The sequence below is a fragment of the Ranitomeya variabilis genome, chromosome 3, assembly GCF_051348905.1.
Source record: "Ranitomeya variabilis isolate aRanVar5 chromosome 3, aRanVar5.hap1, whole genome shotgun sequence".
NCBI classification, from domain to species: Eukaryota; Metazoa; Chordata; class Amphibia; order Anura; family Dendrobatidae; genus Ranitomeya; species Ranitomeya variabilis.
The window spans coordinates 278,003,537-278,026,558 of NC_135234.1; positions in this window are offsets into that span (position 1 = coordinate 278,003,537).

Here is a 23,022-nt window from a genome sequence, read left to right on the forward strand (position 1 = left end):
AAAATATACACCATGCTGCAGTCAGTCAGGAATACACAATAAATGCACAGGGCAAAACAAATACAAATATAGGAAGGAGGAAAATATGACAAAGGGAAATATACACCACCAGATACGATACTCCTATTCCTAGACCACCACTCCAGACTGAGATAACCAAGCACAAGACAGAAGCTATAATCGGCGACGCCCAATGTTCAGAAGAACAATTTAAAGGCAGTGGGCGTGACCCAGCATCCAATCCTAGCACCAGCTAAATTTAAACCCGGACCAGCTAGACAAAATCTAGCCGACGCCACTGAACGCATAGTGGACAAAAGCGGAATTACCGCTGTCTGTCGAACGCCCTAGTATGAACAGCGTCTGACATGACAGTACCCCGCCTTCTACGAGGGACCCCAGGGCCCTCACGACTTATAGGACCCGGCTTGTCCGGATGGCGGCGATGAAACATACTGACCAGCCGATCCGCATGAATGTCCGAGGCTGGTACCCAAGACCTCTCCTCCGGCCCATAACCACGCCAGTGTACCAAGTACTGTAAGGTGCGGCGCACTACACGAGAGTCAACCACCTTCGAGACTTCAAATTCCAAATTACCTTCCACCAAGACTGGAGGAGGCATTGGTGTCGCTTGCACAAGACCCACCATCTTTTTTAGCAATGATCTGTGGAACACGTTGTGTATCTTATACACCGTAGGGAGCTCCAATCGGTACGCTACTGGGTTAATGACAGTGGTGACCTTAAATGGACCAATAAACCTAGGACCCAATTTAAGGGATGGTATTTTGAGTCTTATGTTTTTTTGTGGATAACCACACCCAGTCATCCACACTCAAGTCCGGACCTGGCACACGCCTACTGTCAGCCATACGTTTGCACCTAGCACCTACACTCAGCAAGCGCTGTTTAACTCTCCTCCAGACTGATGACAGTTGTGCTCCTAACTGGTCTTCCTCCGAGACACCGGAAGAGCCCCCCTGACTCAAAGTACGAAATTGAGGATGTAGCCCGTAAACACAAAAAAACGGAGACTCCCCAGAAGACTCCTGGCGGTGATTATTGATGGCAAACTCAGCCAAAGGAAGGAACGTCGACCACTCCTCCTGGTTATCAGAAACAAAGCAGCGTAAGTACTGCTCCAAATTTTGGTTCATACGCTCGGTCTGACCATTTGACTGAGGATGAAACGCCGAAGAATGAGACAACTTGATCCCCAGCGGTGAGCAAAACGCTTTCCAAAATTTTGCCACAAACTGAGTACCTCTATCAGAAACGATGTCAGACGGAACCCCATGAAGTCTGACCACCTCCTGCACATGTACCTGAGCCAGAGTCTTAGCGTTAGGCAATGAAGGCAAAGACACAAAGTGTGACATTTTTGAGAATCACCAAAATGACCGTGTTCCCAGCTGAGGAGGGCAAGTCAGTGATAAAATCCATGGAGATCTACGTCCATAGCTTACTAGGTACCTCGAGAGGAAGTAGTGTGCCAACAGGACGGGAACAGGGAGTCTTAGCCCTAGCGCACGTGGTGCAAGCTGACACGTATGAGACCACGTCCTGTCGGATTTTGGGCCACCAAAACCGACGTGACACCAACTCTAAAGTACCCCTGACCCCTGGGTGGCCAGCCAGGACAGCATCATGATGCTCCGCCAAAACCTATAAGCGGAGATGAAGCGGTACAAACGATTTGTTGATGGGAAGCTCAGATGGTACCTCCTCCTGAGCCTCGGCAATCTCAGCCTCAACCTCGGTTTTGAGAGCCGAAACCACAACACCCTTTTGGAGCATGGGTACCGGATCTTCCCGAGGTTCTCCCCCCGAAAAGGAAAACACCTGGACAGAGCATCCGCCTTAGTGTTTTTAGACCCAGGTCTGTAAGTGACAACAAAGTTGAACCGCGTGAAAAACAATGCCCAGCGAGCTTGCCTGGGAGATAGACGCTTGGCAGACTCCAAATAAAGCAAATTCTTATGGTCGGTAATTACAGTAACCTGATGAACCAAACCCTCCAAGAAGTGTTGCCATTCCTCAAAGGCCAACTTGATTGCCAACAACTCCCTGTTGCCGATATCGTAGTTTCGTTCGGCAGACGACAGTTTCTTGGAGAAATAGGCGCAAGGACACAAATCGCTCAAGGATGAGCCTTGTGACAACACCGCCCCCACACCAACGTCAGGTGCATCAACTTCCACAACAAAAGGTTTCGATACGTCTGGCTGCACAAGAATGGGGGCCGAAACAAAGCTGTTCTTAAGAAATTCAAATGCGCGTACAGTGGCTTCAGGCCAAACAGAGAAATTGGTACCCTTTTTAGTCATGTCTGTTAGCGGTTTAGCAATGATAGAAAAATCCTTGATAAACTTCCTATAGTAGTTAGAAAACCCAAGGAACCGCTGAAGTGCTTTTAGGTTATCAGGCCGTTCCCAACGCAACACCGCTTGCACCTTAGCGGCGTCCATTTTAAACCCAGAAGCTGACACAATATAACCCAAGAAAGGCAACTCCTGAACCGAAAATACACATTTCTCAAGTTTTGCATAGAGCTTATTCTCACGGAGAAGCTGTAACACCTGCCTGACATGATCTAAATGAGTATCACGGTCGCAAGAATATATGAGAATGTCATCCAGGTATACAATAACGAATTTCCCCAAAACATGCGAGAACACATCATTTATGAAATGTTGGAACACTGCTGGTGCGTTTGTCAACCCAAATGGCATCACCAAATTTTCAAAATGACCCTCAGGGGTATTAAAAGCCGTCTTCCACTCATCACCTTGACAGACTCTTATGAGGTTATACGCCACCCTGAGGTCAAGCTTGGTAAACCACTTAGCACCTGCCACCTGGTTGAACAAATCTGGTATCAGTGGCATAGGGTATGGATCACGAACTGTAATCTGGTTCAACTCCCTGAAATCCAGACACGGGCGTAGTCCTCCATCTTTCTTCTTAACGAAGAAGAACCGCGCTGCCACAGGCGAGGATGAAGGCCTGATGTGCCCTTTGCTCAAACTGTCAGCAATGTAATCCTTTAACGCTTGTCTCTACGGACCGGAGATGTTAAACATCCTTGCTTTAGGCAATTTGGCCCCTGGTTTAAACCTGATAGGACAGTCATAGGAGCAATGTGGTGGCAACTCTGAACACAGAGAACACATCCGCAAAATCCAGAAGTGACTCAGGAACGCTTTAAGTCACAGCAGACACACATGTGGCCAGGCAATTCTCCTGGCAGAATTCGCTCCACTGAATTATGTCCTGAGTTTTCCAATCGATAACCAGGTTGTGCATAGACAACCATGGGAAACCCAAAACCACCTGTGCAGGAAGATTCCTGAGCACCTTACATGTAACCTGCTCGAAATTTAGAACCCCAATGTGGAGTTTCACCACAGCCACAAACTCAGTAATCTCCCCCTGTGAGAGAGGAGCTGCATTGATGGTGACCACGCGGATAGGATGAGGCAGTTTTTCAATCCTAAAACCTGCTGTGCACGCAAACTCCTCATCAATGAGATTTGTGGCAGAACCACTATCCACAAAAACAGTGATTGGCAGCTCTCTGCCAGCGATAATAACTTTGGCAGGGAGCATGCATTGAGAAACCACCATGGAGGATATGCATAAGCTCAGATTGGTCTCCTCCACACCCTCTGAGCTTAGAAGTTTTCCGCTGTTGCATTTTTCCTTAGACAGCAGAGGACAAATGTTAACAAAATGACCAGTTTTACCACAGTAAAAACAGGCTCCCTGCTTCTTGAGCACAGGGGCTCGATGCTTAACATGTGACACCCATGAGATTTGCACAGGCTCCGTGGGCTCACCTGCAGCAACCTCATGTGAACCTACACCTTCTCCCATAGGCGGCGTCTCAGGCTCCCCCTGACGCAAACGGCGATCAATGCGGACAACAAGACTCATAGCGGAATGCAGAGAAGCAGGAGCCTCGTACATCAGGAGGGCTTCTTTAACCCTTCGAGAAACCCCATGAATAAACTGAATCCGCAGCGCGGGATCATTCCACTAAGTGTCGACCACCCAGCGGCGAAATTCAGAACAGTAATCCTCTGCAACACGCTCCCCCTGTCGAATAGTGCGTATCTTAGGTTCTGCTAGAGCCATTCTGTCAGGATCATCGTAAATGTCTCCAAGAGCAGAAAAAAAACTCTCCACTGAGTTAAATGCAGCAGAATCAGAAGGTAAAGAAAACGCCCATGCTTGAGGATCCCCATTTAGTAATGACAACACCAGACCCACACACTGAGCCTCATTACCTGAGGAGATCGGGCGCATACGAAAATAAAGTTTGCAAGCTTCCCGAAAAGTAACAAATTTACTGCGTTCCCCAGCAAATCTTTCAGGCAAAGGAAACTTAGGCTCAGCAACTCTACCTGCCACTCCAGCTTGCACATTAGATACTGGTAGTCCCTGTTGCTGCACTGCCCCCCTCAACTCAGTGACCTGTAGGAACAGCCCCCTCAACTGGCGGGTTACGGAAGTCATGGAATCCATGGAATTCAAATAATGTTAGCCGATTATAATGTCACAGGAGACCTAGGTAGGCAAGAGCTAATGACCCAGGCCCCTGCGATTTCCCTCAACTCTGGGAAACCCTGACTGACCCTCTCCTAGAGTTTACACTGATGGTGTGCATGTCTGGGCCTCCACCCTCACCCTGTCTCCTGTTTCAACCCTAGGCTGAAACCTCAACCCACCACCCAGTGAAGAGACCACTGACCAATACCCACAGTTAGCACAGACAAGGATAACGGAAAATATACACCACGCCGCAGTCACTCAGGAATACACAATAAATGCACAGGGCAAAACAAATACAAATATAGGAAGGAGGAAAATATGACAAAGGGAAATATACACCACCAGATACGATACTCCTATTCCTAGACCACCACTCCAGGCCGAGATAACCAAGCACAAGACAGAAGCTATAATCGGCGACGCCCAATGTTCAGAAGAACAGTTTAAAGGCAGTGGGCGTGACCCAGCATCCAATCCTAGCACCAGCTAAATTAACCCCAGACCAGCTAGACAAAATCTAGCCGACGCCACTGAGCACATAGTGGACAAAAGCGGAATTACCACTGTCTGTCGAACGCCCTAGTATGAACAGCGTCCGACATGACAATATGGAGGCAAATTAAAAAAGTTATTGGATTTGTAGATATAGTAATTGAAATGCCGTTGTGGAATAATAGTTACTTCCCAGAACTATTGAACCGTCCATCCACTGATTTTTGGATTTCTTGTGGTGTCCTTTCGGTGGGAGATGTACATAACCAGGGGACTTTTGTATCCTTCGAACAACTACAGAACACTTCCGTTATCTGCAGCTAAGATCAGCCTTTCAATCATATTTGCAGAATATTATCGGCACAGGTCGAGCTATCTCGTCTTTGCCTTTGATAGGTATTCTCAACTCACAAGGTCCTCAAGGACTTATTTCTTCTTTATATACTTATTTGCTGTCCGTAGGAGTTGGGTCTACCATAAACTCTATCAAAGGGAAGTGGGAGGGACTTCTTCCTGATGTATCAGGAGAGGAGAGGGAAGATATTCTGGAATCTCCAACTAAAGTCTCTCCATCAATTAATAATAAGATGACCCAGTTGTATATCATATATCAGTCTTATCTGACCCCGGTGCGACTTTTTAAAATGGGACACCTCCATTCGTCCGATTGTTTGAGGTGCCACTCGGGTAATGCAGACTTCGATCATATTTGGCAGTGCCCTGTTATTCTTCATTATTGGAAAGAGGTGACAACACTATTAACATCCTTATTATTGACTCCTGTTCCACTTGAGCCAATGATTTGCTTGTTTGGGGTGTGGGATGCGGAAACTTGGGATCACTGTACCGGGATATTTCTACGAGAGGCACTTTTTATGGCACGGAAGGTGGTTCCAGCCCGTCTCTCAGAGCTTGGGTCGATCTGGTGAACTCAGTCATCCCGTACGAACGTACATTGTACCAAAATAGAGGGTGTCAGGGTAAATTCGAGAAGATTTGGGGTAGATGGAACTCCTCTTATATTACTCTTTAATTCCTATTAACTTGACTTTAGGTAAGAGTTGAGTCTGTGGTCTGGGGGGACATCGCTTAAAAAAGGTGAAATATGTATGGAATTTTCTTTTCGGCGGCGTACTATTAATTGGTAGTTAATGTAGTTAATGTTCTATAATTGGTGATTTATAAGATACCAGTAATCCATCATGCACAGCTTGTTATTCTTGTAATATTTTAGATATGAGGAAACACTGCAATTATCTGTATTACACATTGTAACTGATAATAACGAATGCAATGCATGTGCATTGTATAGTTTACTTTGGAATTAATAAACGAATTTAAAAAAAAAAAAAAGTGCACACCACACATCTAGATAAGTTCCTTAGGTGGTCTAATTTCTAAAATGGGGTCACTTGTGGGGAGTTTCCACTGTTTAGGCACATCAGGGGCTCTCCAAACGCGACATGGCGTCCTATCTCAATTCCAGCCAATTTTGCATTGAATAGTCAAATGGCACTCCTTCCCTTCCGAGCACTGCCATGCACCAAACAGTGGTTTACCCCCACATATGGGCCTTGGCATACTCAGGACAAATTGTACAACAACTTTTGGGGTCTAATTTCTCCTGTTACTCTTGGTAAAATAAAACAAATTGGATCTGAAGTAATTTTTTTTTTTTTTTTTTTTAAAGTTCAATGTTCATTTTTTTTTTAAATATTCCAAAATTTCCTGTTAAGCACCTGAAGGGTTAATAAACTTCTTAAATGCAGTCTGACTATAGTCCCTGCAGTTTTCCAGAACTTCATCAATTATGTGTTCTCTTATTTTATTGGGCTTATTTTTGGAGATATACTTGGATGACATTCTAGTTTATTCACGTGACAAGCAGTCACATATGGGTCACCTTCAGGCGGTTCCTCAGAGACTCAGGGAGAACCAACTTTTCACTAAGCTAGAGAAATGCTCGTTTTTTGCCCAGGAGCTGCCTTTTTGGGGTTCATTATCTCTACTGAGGGGTTTCATATAGATCCAAAACAGGTGCAGGCCATTGTAGATTGGGTTCAACTCTGGGACCCTTGGGGCCTTCAGCGCTTCTTGGGATTCGCCAATTACTACCGGAGGTCTATTAAAGGATTCTCTCAGGTGGTCAAGCCCCTCACTGACTTGACACAGAAGGGGGCTGACGTTAAGAATTGGTCTGCCTCAGCAGTAGCGGCGTTTCTCACCCTCAAAAAATGTTTTATGACTGCCCTGGTTCTTATTCAGACTGATCCATCGGAACCTTTTGTGGTGGAGGTTGATGCCTCAGAGGTGGGGGCAATGTTGTCCCATGGGCTCACCACTTTGGCCAATTTGAGACCATGTTCCTTCTTTTCCAGGAATTTCTCCCCGGCGGAGAGAAATTATGACGTGGGTAATCAGGAACTTCTTGTGATTAAGTTGGCCTTTGAGGAATGGAGGCATTTTTTGGAGGGGGTGGTTCATCCCATTACTGTAATTATGGACCACAAAAACCTGGCGTATATTGAGTCTGCTAAAAGATTGACCCCCAGGCAAGCCAGATGGCCCTTTTTTTTCCAGTTCCAGTTCTCAATCACGTTTCATCTGGGATCCAAAAATGTGAAGGCGAATGCTTTGTCTTGTAGTCTGGACCCAGTTTCTCCCCCCGAACCTCCATCCTTCATCCTCCAACCCGGGGTGGTGGTGACTGATGTGTCTGCAGATTTGGAATTTGGAGATTCGGGAAGCCCAGTCTCAGGCTCCTCCTTCCAAGCCGGTTGGAAAATTGTTTGTTCCGGTTCAACTTCAACTGAAAGTCCTCCAGGAGTTCCATGATTTGGCCCTGAGTGGACATCCGGGGATTTTGGCCACTCATGGGGCCATCGCGAGGGGTTTTGCTTGCATCTGATGTGAGGATGTTTGTGTCTGCCTGTGAAGTGTGTGCCAGCGCTAAGAGTTCTCATAACCGGCCGGCCAGGGAATTGGTGCCTTTACCAGTTCCTGATAGACCATGGACACATTTGTCCATGGACTTTATAATCAATCTTTCTCCCTCCAAGGGTTACACTGTCATCTGGGCGGTGGTAGACAGGTTTACAAAACAATCATACTTTGTACCCTTAGTGGTTCTACCCTCTGCTGAGACCTTGTCTAGGTTGTTCATTCAACATGTGATTCGTTTGCATGGTGTGCCCTTGACTGTGGTGTCTGACCATGGTGTGCAGTTTGTTTCCAGGTTCTGGAGGGCATTTCGTAGAAGGTTGGATATTGAGTTTTCTTTTTCGTCTGCTTACAATCCGGATACCAATGGTCAGACCGAATGGACCAATCGTTAGAACAAATTTTGTGTTGCCTTGCCACTTCCAGTCAAGAGGACTGGTCCGACACCTTGCCTTTAGCAGCATTTGCATTTAACCCCTTAAGCCCCGAGGGTGGTTTGCACGTTAATGACCAGGCCAATTTTTACAATTCTGACCACTGTCCTTTTATGAGGTTATAACTCTGGAACGCTTCAACGGATCCTGATGATTCCGACAATGTTTTCTCATGACATATTGTACTTCATGATAGTGGTAAAATTTCTTCGATATAACTTGCGTTTATTTGTGAAAAAAATGGAAATTTGGCAAAAATTTTGAAAATTTCGCAATTTTCCAACTTTGAATTTTTATGCCCTTAAATCACAGAGATATGTGGAGCGCCCCCAGATGCAGGGCCGCGGGGTACTCGGTACCGGGCCTCTCTGTCTCAGTTCTGGGGTTGTCACGGTGGCTAGACCCGGTCCGTGACCCTGCTAAGGGGCGTCCAATGAAAGTTGTAGGTAGTGGTGCATGATGCAGATCGCGATGAATAACAAGGACACAGGGTTGCAGTCTCTTTACCTCTTTACTGAAGGCTTCAAGATCCTCAATCCAGAGTACGGTTAACAGGGCTGTCTGAGACCGGCCGGTCCGAAGGCACATCCAGAGTTCCCTTTGCAGGTGGAAATCTGTGCCTACCTTCTAGCGCCTGTGTGTTGTAGTACTTCCCTGCTGAGCACCACGGGATAGTCCTCACAACTGTTGTGTCTGTTTCTGATGTTCTTTCCCACAACTTATGTCTGTTCTGATGTTCTTCTCCGTCCCCCAGATGATATGGATAGGACGCACCCATATGGCGGGTAGGCCTGGAGTTCTTCCGGGACCCTAGTGACGCCCCTCTCCCACAGTTGCCCCCTATGTCTGCTTAGGTGATTTAGGTGAGACAGCCAACCTATAATTAACTGTCCTGCCGTTGGTTTGAAGTCATGCTTGGAGCCCAATACTTCCTCGGCGTTCCGGCCACCGGCTACGCGCCTCAGTAGGATGTTGCCTCGATCTTACAGCACGACTCCTACTGGTGTTATCTCCTTTTTGCTTTGATCTTGTTTCTCACTCTCCACAATAAACCTCGCTTCTTGTCCTTTCTTGAGATACCGCCGCGATGTAGTGCAGGCGCAGTTCCTTAATGTTCTGTCCTTTTCGCTAGGCCTCTGTCAGGATCCCACCCCTGACAGGGACCCCCCTGAATCTTCCCCTGCAACACCCTCTGCCACAGGATGTTGCCTGGTTCCAACCCAGTCAGCTTCTCTCTAACTTTCTATCCAACCACCAGTTTTACCAGATTGTGAGGAGTGGCCTAATACATAGCAACCTTAGCTCCCCCTGGAGGCCAGACTATGAAGTGTATTGGTGTCTGTGATACCTGGTCAGGTGAACTCCTTCAGTGCCATCAGACATACCATCACTCCCCTTAGTGGCGGAGCGACAGTACTGCAACAACCAGGACTCTGGGGCGCTGCATATGTCACACAAAATACTTAATAATTAATATTTCCCTCATGTCTACTTTACATCAGCACAATTTTGGAACCAAAATTTTTTTTTGTTAGGGAGTTATAAGGGTTAAAAGTTGCCCAGCAATTTCTCATTTTTACAACACCATTTTTTTTAGGGACCACATCTCATTTGAAGTCATTTTCAGGGGTCTATATGATAGAAAATACCCAAGTATGACACCATTCTAAAAACTGCACCCCTCAAGGTACTCAAAACCACATTCAAGAAGTTTATTAACCTTTCAGATGTTTCACAGGAATTTTTGGAATGTTTAAATAAAAATGGACATTTAACTTTTTTTCACACAAAATTTATTTCAGCTCCAATTTGTTTTATTTTACCAAGGGTAACAGAAGAAATTGGACCCCAAAAGTTGTTGTGCAATTTGTCCTGAGTATGCTGATACCCCATATATGGGTGTAAACCACTGTTTGGGTGCATGGTAGAGCTCGGAAGGGAAGGAGCGCCATTTGACTTTTCAATGCAAAATTGACTGGAATTGAGATGGGACGCCATTTTGTGTTTGGAGAGCCCCTGATGTGCCTAAACATTAAAAAACCCCACACGTGACACCATTTTGGAAAGTAGACCCCTTAAGGAACTTATCTAGATGAGTGTTGGGCACTTTGACCCAACAAGTGCTTCACAGAAGTTTATAATGCAGAGCCATAAAAATAAAAAAAATTACATTTTTTCACAAAAAGGATTTTTCGCCCCCAATTTTTTATTTTCCCAAGGGTAAGAGAAGAAATTGGACCCCAAAAGTTGTTGTGCAATTTGTCCTGAGTATGCTGATACCCGATATGTGGGTATGGCAGAGCTTGGAAGGGAAGGAGCGCCGTTTGACTTTTCAATGCAAAATTGACTGGAATTGAGATGGAACACCATGTCGCGTTTGGAGAGCCCCTGATGTGCCTAAACATTAAAACCCCCCACAAGTGACACCATTTTGGAAAGTAGACCCCCTTAGGAACTTATCTAGATGTGTTTTGAAAGCTTTGAACCCCCAAGTGTTTCCCTACAGTTTATAACGCAGAGCCGTGAAAATAAAAATTCTTTTTTTTTTTTTCACAAAAATGATTTTTTAGCCCTCAGTTTTTTATTTTCACAAGGGTAACAGGATAAATTGGACCCCAAAAGTTGTTGTCCAATTTGTCCTGAGTACAATGATACCCCATATGTGGGGGGAACCACTGTTTGGGCGCACAGGAGAGCTCGGAAGGGAAGGAGCACTGTTTTACTTTTTCAATGCAGAATTGGCTGGAATTGAGATCGGACGCCATGTCGCGTTTGGAGAGCCCCTGATGTGCCTAAACAGTGGAAACTAACCAATTCTAACTGAAACCCTAATCCAAACACGCCCCTAACCCTAATCCCAACGGTAACCCTAACCACACCCCTAACCCTGACACACCCCTAACTCTAATCCCAACCCTAATCCTATCTTTAGCCCCAACCCTATCCCTAACTTTAGCCCTAACCCTAGCCCCAACCCTAACCCTAACCCTAGCCCTAACCCTAGCCTTAATCCTAACCCTAGCCCTAACCCTAGCCCTAACCCTAGCCCTAACCCTAGCCCTAACCGGAAAATGGAAATAAATACATTTTTTTAATGTTATTATTTTTCCCTAACTAAGGGGGTGATGAAGGAGGGTTTATTTAACTTTTATAGTGTTTTTTTATAGCGGATTTTTATGATTGGCAGCTGTCACGCACTAAAAGACACTTTTTATAGCAAAAATGTTTTTGCATCTCCAGATTTTGAGACCTATAATTTTTCCATATTTTGGTCCACAGAGTCATGTGAGGTCTTGTTTTTGCAGGACGAGTTGACGTTTTTATTGGCAACATTTTCAGGCATGTGACATTTTTTGATCGCTTTTTATTCCGATTTTTGTGAGGCAGAAAAACCAGCTATTCATGAATTTCTTTGGGGGGGGGGGGGGCGTTTATACCATTCCACATTTGGTAAAATTGATGAAGCAGTTTTATTCTTTGGGTCAGTACGATTACAGCGATACCTCATTTATATAATTTTTTATGTTTTGGCTCCTTTATACGATGAAAACTATTTTAAAGAAAAAATAATTATTTTGGCATCGCTTTATTCTGAGGACTATAACTTTTTTATTTTTTGCTGATGATGCTGTTTGGTGGCTCGTTTTCTTGAGGGACAAGATGATGTTTTCAGCGATACCATGGTTATTTATATTCGTCTTTTTGATAGCGTGTTATTCCACTTTTTGTTCGGCGGTATGATAATAAAGCGTTGTTTTTTGCCTCGTGTTTTTTTTTGTTTTTATTACGGTGTTCACTGAAGGGGTTAACTAGTGGGACAGTTTTATAGGTCGCGTCATTACGGACGTGGCAATACTAAATATGTGTACTTTTATTGTTTTGTTTTTTTTATTTAGATAAAGAAATGTATTTATGGAAATAATATTTTTTTTTTCTTTATTTAGGAATTTTTTTTTTTTTACACATGTGGAAATTTTATTTTTTAACTTTCTTAGGCTGGTTTCACACTTGCGTTTTTGTCTGCAGCGTTTTTTGCACAAAAAACGCATGCGTTTTTTTCCCCTATATTTAACATTGAAAACGCATGCGTTTTTTTGTACGCGTTTGGTCGCGTTTTCAAACGCATGCATTTTTTTCTGCATGCGTTCTTTTTCAAAAATGCAACCTGTAGTATTTTTTGCGCGTTTTTTTGCCGCGAAAAAACGCATGCGTTTTTTCGCGGCAAAAAAATGCATTGCTGTCTATGTAAACGCATGCGTTTTTAAGCACATGCGTTTGTTTGCGTTAAAAACGCATGCGTTTTTATAGAAAAAACCCAGAAAACAGACTGAAAAGCCACCCACCACCATCAAGGTGATAAAGGGATCCAAACCCTAACCCTAACTCTACCCCTAACCTCACCCCTAACCGTTTAATGAACCTTTTTGTGACAGTCATAGTGCCACGTATTTAAGTGCCACGTATCACTTATTTTAGTGCCACGTATTTCAGTGCCACGTAATTCAGTGCCACGTACCACGTATTTCAGTGCCACGTACCACGTATTTCAGTGCCACGTATTTCAGTGCCACGTACCACGTATTTCAGTGCCACGTATCACGTATTTCAGTGCCACGTACCACGTATTTCAGTGCCACGTATTTCAGTGCCACGTACCACGTATTTCAGTGCCACGTATTTCAGTGCCACGTACCACGTATTTCAGTGCCACGTATCACGTATTTCAGTGCCACGTACCACGTATTTCAGTGCCACGTATTTCAGTGCCACGTATCACGTATTTCAGTGCCACGTATTTCAGTGCCACGTATTTCAGTGCCACGTATTTCAGTGCCACGTACCACGTATTTCAGTGCCACGTATCACGTATTTTAGTGCCACGTACCACGTATTTCAGTGCCACGTATTTCAGTGCCACGTATCACGTATTTCAGTGCCACGTATTTCAGTGCCACGTATTTCAGTGCCACGTATTTCAGTGCCACGTATTTCAGTGCCACGTATCACGTATTTCAGTGCCACGTATTTCAGTGCCACGTATTTCAGTGCCACGTATCACGTATTTCAGTGCCACGTATTTCAGTGCCACGTATTTCAGTGCCACGTATTTCAGTGCCACGTATCACGTATTTCAGTGCCACGTATTTCAGTGCCACGTATTTCAGTGCCACGTATCACGTATTTCAGTGCCACGTATTTCAGTGCCACGTGTTTCAGTGCCACGTATTTCAGTGCCACGTATTTCAGTTACGTTTAGGGGTTAGGGGTAGGGTTAGGGTGACCAGGACATTCTTCTAATAAAAAGCTACCCCTAACCCTAACTAATTCTACTATTAGTGGATTTTCTAGTTGATTTTTACATGGGGAAAAAAAAACAAAAACAAAACACATGCGTCTAAAAAACGCGGCGTTTTGCCGCGATTACATGCATTTTTTCACCACATGCGTTTTTTCAAAAACGCATGCAGATCAAAACGCAAGTGTGAAACCAGCCTTACTTTGTCCCAGGGGGGGACATCACAGCTCGCTGATCTGACAGTTTGCACAGCACTCTGTCAGGTCAGCGATCTGACTTACAGCGCTGCAGGCTTACCAGCGCCTGCTCTGAGCAGGCGCTTGGTAAGCCACCTCCCTGCAGGACCCGGATGCAGCCCCGCGGCTATTTTCGATCTGGTCCTGCTGCAGGGAGGAGGAGGTAAGAGACTTCGGAGTAACGCGATCACATCGCTTTACTCCGGGGGTCTCAGGGAAGCACACAGGGACCCCCCTCCCTGCGCGATGCTTCCCTATACCGCCGGAACACTGCGATCATGTTTGATCGCAGTGTGCCGGGGGTAAATGTGCCGGGGGCGGTCCGTGACCGCTCCTGGCACATAGTGCCGGATGTCAGCTGCGATAGTCAGCTGACACCCGGCCGTGATCGGCCGCGCTCCCCCCGTGAGCGCGGCCGATCGCATATTACGTACTATCCCGTCACTGGGAACTAAGTCCCAGGTCACCTTGACGGGATAGTACGTCATATGGGATTAAGGGGTTAATAACCATGTTAACCACTCTACAGGTAACTTCCCCTTTCTTCTGTAATTATGGGTGTATTCCACAGTTTGGGGAATTTTCTTGCCTGGACTCCGGTTTCCCGGGGGCTAATATTGCTGTACAGCAGTTGGGGAATTTATGGCAGGAGGTCCAAAAGAATATTGGGGGGCACAGAGGAAGTTTAAGCTTTTTGCTGACATGAGGTGGTCAACCCAGTGTTGTTTCGTTTGCATCTTCCAGCGACTTTTAAGATCCCCCAATGTCTTCCATAGGGCCCTGCTGAAACCATTGGAGTATGTGGAAGAAGCATCATTGCGTCCCTCGCCACCTGTGTTGGTGGATAGCCAGGAGGAGTTTGATGTGGAGCGCATCGTGGATTCCTGATTGGTCTGCCATTCCCTCCAGTATCTTGTGCACTGGAAGGGGTATGGTCCTGAGGACCGAAACTGGGTTCCTGTCCGATTGGTTCATGCCGATCGTCTGGTGCGCTCCTTTCATGCCCGGTTTCCTGGGAAATCTGGGGGTCCAGTGGCTCCCTTTTGAGAGGTGGATACTGTCATGACTCTGGACAGGATGATGCCGCCTCCATCCTGGTCAGGTCAGGGTTAATTTTAGTCCGCCTCTCTTTGGTTCTGAGGTGGTTATTTAATATTGCAGTTCCTGGATTGTGTGTCGGTGATACTTCCGTATACTCGGATTGTGGTTGCTGATCCAGGTTCTCGTCTGTAAACGTGCCTCTGTGCTAGTGTGCCTTGCTGTGTATGACTCGGTTTTGTTCTCTGACTTCCATCTTTGCATTCTGCTTTCTACTGCTCTGTCTCTCCTGGTTATCAGACCCCTTGGCTTGTCCCTGTTTACTCTTTGTCTTATCCCTAAGGTACTTCAATCCCTCCTGGCTTTGACCCTCAGCTCTATTTGACTATGTTTTCTGTCTGTGCCCTGCACACTGTGTGTTCAGTGTCATTCCCTACACTCATGTGGCTCTGCCCCCCGATCACGTGACTGCTCTGTGCCAGGTCCTGTGCTCACTGCATTAGAGTAAGGTCCTTGAGTTTGGCATGACTTGCTTCTGCACTCACTACATTTATTTGTGCCCCCCTGATAGCAGACCCTGGGCAGCGCCAGTGACACCTTAGGTGTCACGACTAGGACAAATCAGGGTGTAGCGGGGTCAGCCACTCAAGCCTGGGCAGGAACTATAACTGACACTGCCTGCAGACAGCAGTGGGCAGAAATAGCCATACAGATCCCGGAATGAAGTTCAAATGATGCCTAGCACTCGACAAGAGTTGATGTGGCGGTGCTAGTGAAAGGAGCCTATGGTTCCGTAATCAATAAATGTGTAGATCACTGCACACGTACAAGTAGAAAGTCTGTGTTAAAGTAAAGATTTATTTACAATGATTGTAAATGAATGACAAGGTGATAATTTTGACGTTTCGGCTAATGGATAGCCTTGTTCACAAAGTCGCTAGGAAAAACAAAAATATATACAATGAGCTACTGTTCAGGAGATAATCCAAAAATGATATCCAAAATCTTATATACAATATATACTGTGATGCAGTGACCCCTGTAACAGGTAGGGGGCGCTGCATGGTCTCCCCAGTATACGCACGGAGGCATATTGAGGCCATGGGTATGCATGGATGTGGTAGTGAGACAGTGTCCGGCATTGTGGTTAATGGGAGGTATGTGTCACAGGGATGGATGCTCCCTGCTATGCAACCCGGTGTATCTTGTCATTAGAGCACGTAAGCACTGAAGATGTCATTTAGTGCACCTGGGTCCGGGTTGCGGGTAGCTATGAGAGATGGGAGGGTCTGGCTACCCACATACCTCACCACTGGGTGAGGGCACTCACTGTACCTTTTTCCCTGCAGGAGTATGAGGACCTGTAGTGATGTCATGATCACGTGATCAGCCCATGTGATATACCTCACCTATGGGGTGTGGTTACAAGGTACATAATGTGACCAGGGTGTGGGTCACATGCATGTTCCTGGAAAGCACATGCTGGTGTTGGGAGGTCCTGGGGAGTAGGACCGGATCCCTGAGCAACGCACAGTGAAACTTGGGGAAGCTACCGTCCTCCGGTGGGTCTGGACTAACTAATGTGTGCCACCCAGGCAAGTTGGTGATCCCTCTGGGCCGCTTTCCCACTGGACTGACAAGGAGTCAGCAGGTAATACCAGACTGTGTGTTTGGCTCCAGAGCGAGCCTGAATATTGGACTCAACCAAGAGTGTATGGTCACAGTCCTGATGGAACAGAGTCATGCTGTGAACATTGTTACTTTGTTTTGCCGTGCTATGAAGATTGTTGTTTTGTGTTTTCTGCCACTGGGGTTTATGGAGTAATAAACCCAGTTGAACTTTTGAAGAAAACATCTTGCTGTGTGTTATATCGCTGCCAAGCGAGTATTTCCCAACCCGTAAGTAAGTACAATCTTACAGTACAGTTAAAATAACAGAATATGCATAACATGAGGTTATTCTTACAGTATGTACAAAGCACTTGCTTTGTGAGGCAGTACAGAAGGTGCCAGAGGTTTGATATTACATTGATTATTAGACATTCAAACAGGAAGACTAGTACAGTAGAGGAGGACAGCAGATGCCTGGATGAGGTGATTTCAAGTAGGTATAAGGTTGCCTACCCTTCCTGATGCAGTTTCATCGGTAAGGATGAGTATTATGCAAAGATAAAACATGCAATATGTTGTGTCCTGGATACAGGCCACCATTTTTACATGTTTATATATGCTGGGAAGTAAGTCTGGTGTATACCTGGATTTAAACAGTGTGGGAAAAAATATGGAAAAAAAAGGTTTGCAAAGGGCGTCTAGATAAACATACCCTGGTGCTATGCTTCACAATCATGGAGTAGAGTCCAATTGCTGGTTAGCATTGGGTAAATACGATCCTAATCTGTGGAGACCAATAATGGTAGGGTGTTATGATCTGGTGGCCTAGGAGCGGCATGAGACGTACTCTGGAGAATGTGGTAACTGTACTGACCGCAGACCCTGGACTTAACACCGCAACTAGAAGTAGCCGTGGGATGTACCTACCAATCCTAGACACCTAGACATCTGTGGAGACCAATAATGGTAGGGGTAAAAATCAATGTAGACAACCACAGTTAACCACAAAAGTCCAATGTCAGTACTTATCTGCGTGATGGGACTCACATCCATAGGTGGCACCGAGGTATGGAGCTGACATAGCCGTGTCTTAGCTGGGACTGGCACTGGATAGCGGACAGCGCTTCTGACATAAAGCGCTGTGCGATCATGTGACCGGAAGTGACGTTGGCCGCCGGCGCATGTACAGATGCGGTCCCAACATACTGTGATATCAGCGCCGGATTGTTATTGTGCTGTCATGGTGATAAGGGGTGGGGCTTAATCGCTAAGGTGTAGTTCCAAAGCAGGGATGGTTGCCATGGTTATGGGTGAATCTCTATTTAAGACATGGAAGATATCCATTTCATGGAACATAATAAATCTTGTGCATAGTACAAGGTTGCAATAAATACATAGATCAGAGCATTGTGAATGAAATCTCACAGGTGATAAACAGTCAAAAAATTTTTTGCACATAGAACAATTTCATATGTTTAGGTGACAAATGCATTAGATGAACTATAATAGCTCCTGTGCATAGAATTAATGCAATTAATGTGAGAATCATAGCATTCAACATGAAGTATGACAACGGCGATCTGAAAATATAGTAAGAATTAAAGTAGGAGTCCAAACTATATAAATAGGGAAATGAATGAAAGGAAACTTAAACCACCTCATCTATATTGGCAAGGAATCTTACTGCCTCCACCGAGTAGATTGCCGAGAGGGTGTGCAACTATTCAGTGGGTCTAGGGAGAAAAATGCATTATTTCAGCCAATCAATTTCACGATTGAGACCCCTTGTACTTAGTGTGTCCCATGTATCAATTCAATAGGTCTCACGCTGTTTTAATAATTGGATGTGATTCTCACCCCTCCTTGGTCTGGAGACCTTTTCAATTACCTGGAATCTTAGTTGAGATATATTGTGTTTGGCTTCCTTAAAATGTGCAGGTGAAGGTAGCCAAATTTTTTCACATCTAATCGTGGACTTGTGGCTTGAGATACAGTCTCTTATAGCCTGGGTGGTTTCGCCAACATATAACAATCCACAGGGACATTTTATGATGTAAACCATGAAATTGGAATCACAGGTGTAATAGTCCCTAATGGGGAAGGATTTTCCAGTGCGTGGATGAATAACCTTGTTCCCCTTTATGATGTTGGAACAACACACGCAGCTTAGGCATGGAAAAGTACCGATCCTCCTCTGTCCACTTAAAGTTCGAGTCAATGGTTGTTTGTGTGAACCCAGGTCAGCCCTAGCTAATTTGTCCCTGATGTTGGGTGGTCTCCGTAGGCACATTAGGGGAGGGTTACTGAACATCTCCATCCTCAGATAAGCTTTAGCTAGAAGGGGCCTTTGTTTGTGGATCAAGTGGTGGATCCTTTGCATCGAGGGATGATGGCTGTGAACAAGGGGGAGTCTGGGTGATTTCTGAGGGGTAACTGTTGTACAATTTGTGTCTGATAATGTTCTGGTCATTTCGGTGTTGAGTAGTCCACAAGGGTAATCTCTAGCTTTGAACTTTTCAGACATTTCTTATAGTCTGGATTGCCTGACAATGGGATTAGATACGATTTTTGTGACTCTTTTAAACTGTGACCGGAGGAGACTGTTTCTGGTCGATTAGGGGTGGCAGGCAGCTATTGTACAAAAGAAGGTTATTGCAATCTGTTGGTTTCGTGGAGATATCCGTGGTAAGTGAGCCCAGGGCATCTTTACATATTTTGGTATCTAGAAATGTGATTTCATCACTGTTGTGGGAGATGGAGAATTTGAGTTACGGTCTGATTTCATTTATTGTGTTGTAGAATGTAATCAAGCTGTGTAGGTCCCCTTGCCAGATACAAAATATGTCGTCTATGTAGCGATACCATGCTAGGGCATGTTGTTGACATAGGGGGTTGGAGTAAACAAAATCCCGTTCAAAACGGTCCATGTACAGATTTGCATATGCCAGTGCTACATTTGAACCCATAGTGGTCCCACGTGTTTGTATGTGGAGCGCCCCCAGACGCAGGGCCGCGGGGTACTCGGTACCGGGCCTCTCATTCTCGGTCCTGGGGTTGTCACGGTGGCTAGACCCGGTCCGTGACCCTGCTAAGGGGCGTCCAATGAAAGGTGTGTTGAGGGTGCGTGGTGCAGGTCGCGATGAATAACGAGGACACAGGGTTGCAGTCTCTTTACCTCTTTATTGAAGGCTTCAGGATCCGCAATCCAGAGCACTGCTAACAGGGCTGGCTGAGACCGGCCGGTCCGAAGGCACATCCAGAGTTCCCTTTGCAGGTGGAAATCTGTGCCTACTTTCTAGCGCCTGTGTGTTGTAGTACCTCCCTGCTGAGCACCACGGGATAGTCCTCACAACTGTTGTGTCTGTTTCTGATGTTCTTTCTCACAACTTGTATCTGTTCTGATGTTCTTCTCCGTCCCCCAGATGATATGGCTAGGACGCACCCATATGACGGGTAGGCCTGGAGTTCTTCCGGGACCCTAGCATCGCCCCTCTCCCACAATTGCCCCCTATGTCTGCTTAGGTGATTTAGGTGAGACAGCCAACCTATAATTAACTGTCTTGCTGCTGTTTGAAGTACTGCTTGGAGCCCAATACTTCCTCGGCATTCCGGCCACCGGATGGATGTTGCCACGATCTTAAGGCACGACTCCTACTGGCTTTATCTCCTTTTTGCTGCGATCTCGTTTCTCACTTCTCCACAATAAACCTCGCTTCGTTTCCTTTCTTAGGATGCCACCGCATTCAAGTGCAGGCGCGGCTCCGTATCGTTCTGTTCTTTTCGCTAGGTCACTGTCAGGATCCCACCCCTGACAGAGACCCCCCTGAATCTTCCCCTGCAACACCCTCTGCCACAGGATGTTGCCTGGATTCAACCCAGTCAGCTTCTCGCTAACTTCCTATCCAGCCCCCAGTTTTACCAGATTGTGAGGAGTGGCCTAATACATAGAACCCTTTGCTCCCCCTGGTGGCCAGAGTGTGAAGTGTAATGTGTGACTGTGATACCTGGTCAGGTGAACTCCTTTAGTGCCATCAGACATACCATCACTCCCCTTAGTGGCGGAGCGTCAGTACTGCAACGACCAGGTCTCTGGGGCACTGCACTCCCCCCGGTTAAATCCAGTACTCCCGGACTGGGAAGAAAACAACAATACATGTCAGCAAAAGACATACAAAATTTTGAAATGCAATGAACAAGTAAATATAACAGTGCTTCCCTTTATGGGAGGTGAGGACTCTTGAACGTTACCACCAAAACATGTTTAAATATTTTAAATAACATACTATAAATAACTTCTATTACCCAGCCGGGTATTCTACTAAGTGCAAGTTCTGAACAATAATTTAACTTTTCCTTTAAGGGCGTATAGGCTGAACCCACTAAAGGCTTACTATAAAACTCTGAAATATAAATTAACTTCTTCTTTACTTCTCTTTTCTAATTGCAACATTTTTCTTTTTACTCTCTGATTTTTCATATGCAGGACCGCCTGTCTCTCTGCCCAGACCTACTGCCTCTTTTCTTAGTACAGGATCTATTAACCATCTATCTATGGCTCTCAGGAGGACTCACTAACTAACCCCTACGGGTTTACTTTATTGAAATTCGGCTTTCAACTCTTTCCTGTCCTCAATCTCTAGTAACATTATTAAACATTCTCTATAAGTATCTAACTAATTACATATTACTTCTATGTAAAACATTATCACCATTTACTTTCTTTAAGGCAACATTATACTTTAAGTGCAACTAGTGAACGTTCCCTTTAAGAGGGAGCCAAGTCTCTTTGGGGTAATGCAGACTCCCTCTATCTGCAGGTCCGTTTAAGGCAAGAGCTTCCATGCTGTACTCAGGAACAGTCTCTTCAAAAAGCTCTCTCCTTTGTAAAACCAGTAAAGGGCACCTTTAAGAAGGTGCGAACTATTTACAATACAGTTTGTGAACCATTCACCGTCCATGATTCGGCAGTCCTTGTAACATTGATGAACAAAAGCAAAAATAAAAACAAGAGCAAAAATAAAAAGCATTAGGGATCCCGAGCAAACAAAGGGACCCCTTTAAGAATAACCCTGGTCGGGTATTAGCAGCAAAAAGCAGGGAAACAAACAGTTAACTATGTACAGTTTCAGAGCATTAGGATCTTACTCTGGTTCTGGCGGCCGTAGCTCTGCAGGCAGCAGTGGGCAGGGCCATCCATCCAGGTACCTGCGGCTACCAAGTGTTGTACCAGAAGCCCCCTCGCTCCAGTCAGGGGTCTGGGTACCCACAATTTTAGATCCTGAAACTACCTGGGTACTGGTCTTCACTGCGGCCAAGCTTCTGGCTACCACAGTGGTAGCAACAGTGCAGGTGGTGGTCTTGACAACGGTGCAGGGTGGGGTAGCCACCGTGGTATTTGTGGTAATGGTAGACCGGTCACAAGAGGGCGCCTTCGCCACAGGGGACGGCTTCACTGGCACCTTAGTCAGGGGCGTCGTGGAGTCCCGCCTCTTGTGGACGTTCAGGGCGAACCACCCCTTTTCCCCAAAGTGCCGGGTGTAGGTGACTTCATCCCCCGGGTAGAGATCCCGATCCGGGTGGCCCTCTCTTAGGTGGGACTCGACATCCCTCCAATTCACGAACACTTCAGCGTACAGGCCCGGCTCCTTATTAAAGCCCCAGCCCCCACGGAGTTTAAAGGCGATGATAATGCCCTGCCGGCGCGGGGCCTGGTGAGTGGTGCGGTCCTTGTGGGCCCGGTCCTTCACCGCTAGGACCCGCTGGTGATTGGCCTCCCACCCGGCCTGGTACTCTTTCTCCTTCTTCTCCCACTGTTGGTTTAGCTGGACCTGGTACGCTTCCCAGCTGAGGGCCTCCACCATCTCCCCTTCCTGCGTCTTCACCCCGGGGAACCCCATGAAGTTGGACCCGGGTTCACCCAGCAGCACACCATGCGCTCTGCATAGACCGCGCCCAGCAAGGTGATTGGCGAGATCAGGGCCTTTAGGAGGTGCTCCATGCCCGTGGCCTGGTCCCAGGGAAGGAGGCGCTGCAACTGGGACTATCAGCAGGTCCTCCGCTAGTGGGGCAGGGTCGGCGGGCTTACCGGCCGGTGCGGCATCCTCCCTCGCGGCTGGCTCCGCTGGTGGTGACGTCGGTGGAGACATCGGCAGCAACTCGAGCAGCAGTACAGGAACTGATGTCGGGGAATCCTCCGCTGGCATCTTCTGGGGTGCGGCCTTGGTCTCCACCCGCAGTTGGAGGAGTTGTTCAATTATGTCCTCTATCTCGAGCTGCAGGAGACCCGCATTGGCTGTAGAGACTGGGCCTCTATGCTCCTCTGGGTAGCTGGGGGATTTCTCCACTTCAACCCCACACTCTGGGTCTGAGCGGTCAGCCATCGCGTCCTCCACGTGGGTCACTTCCTGGCCTTTTTCCC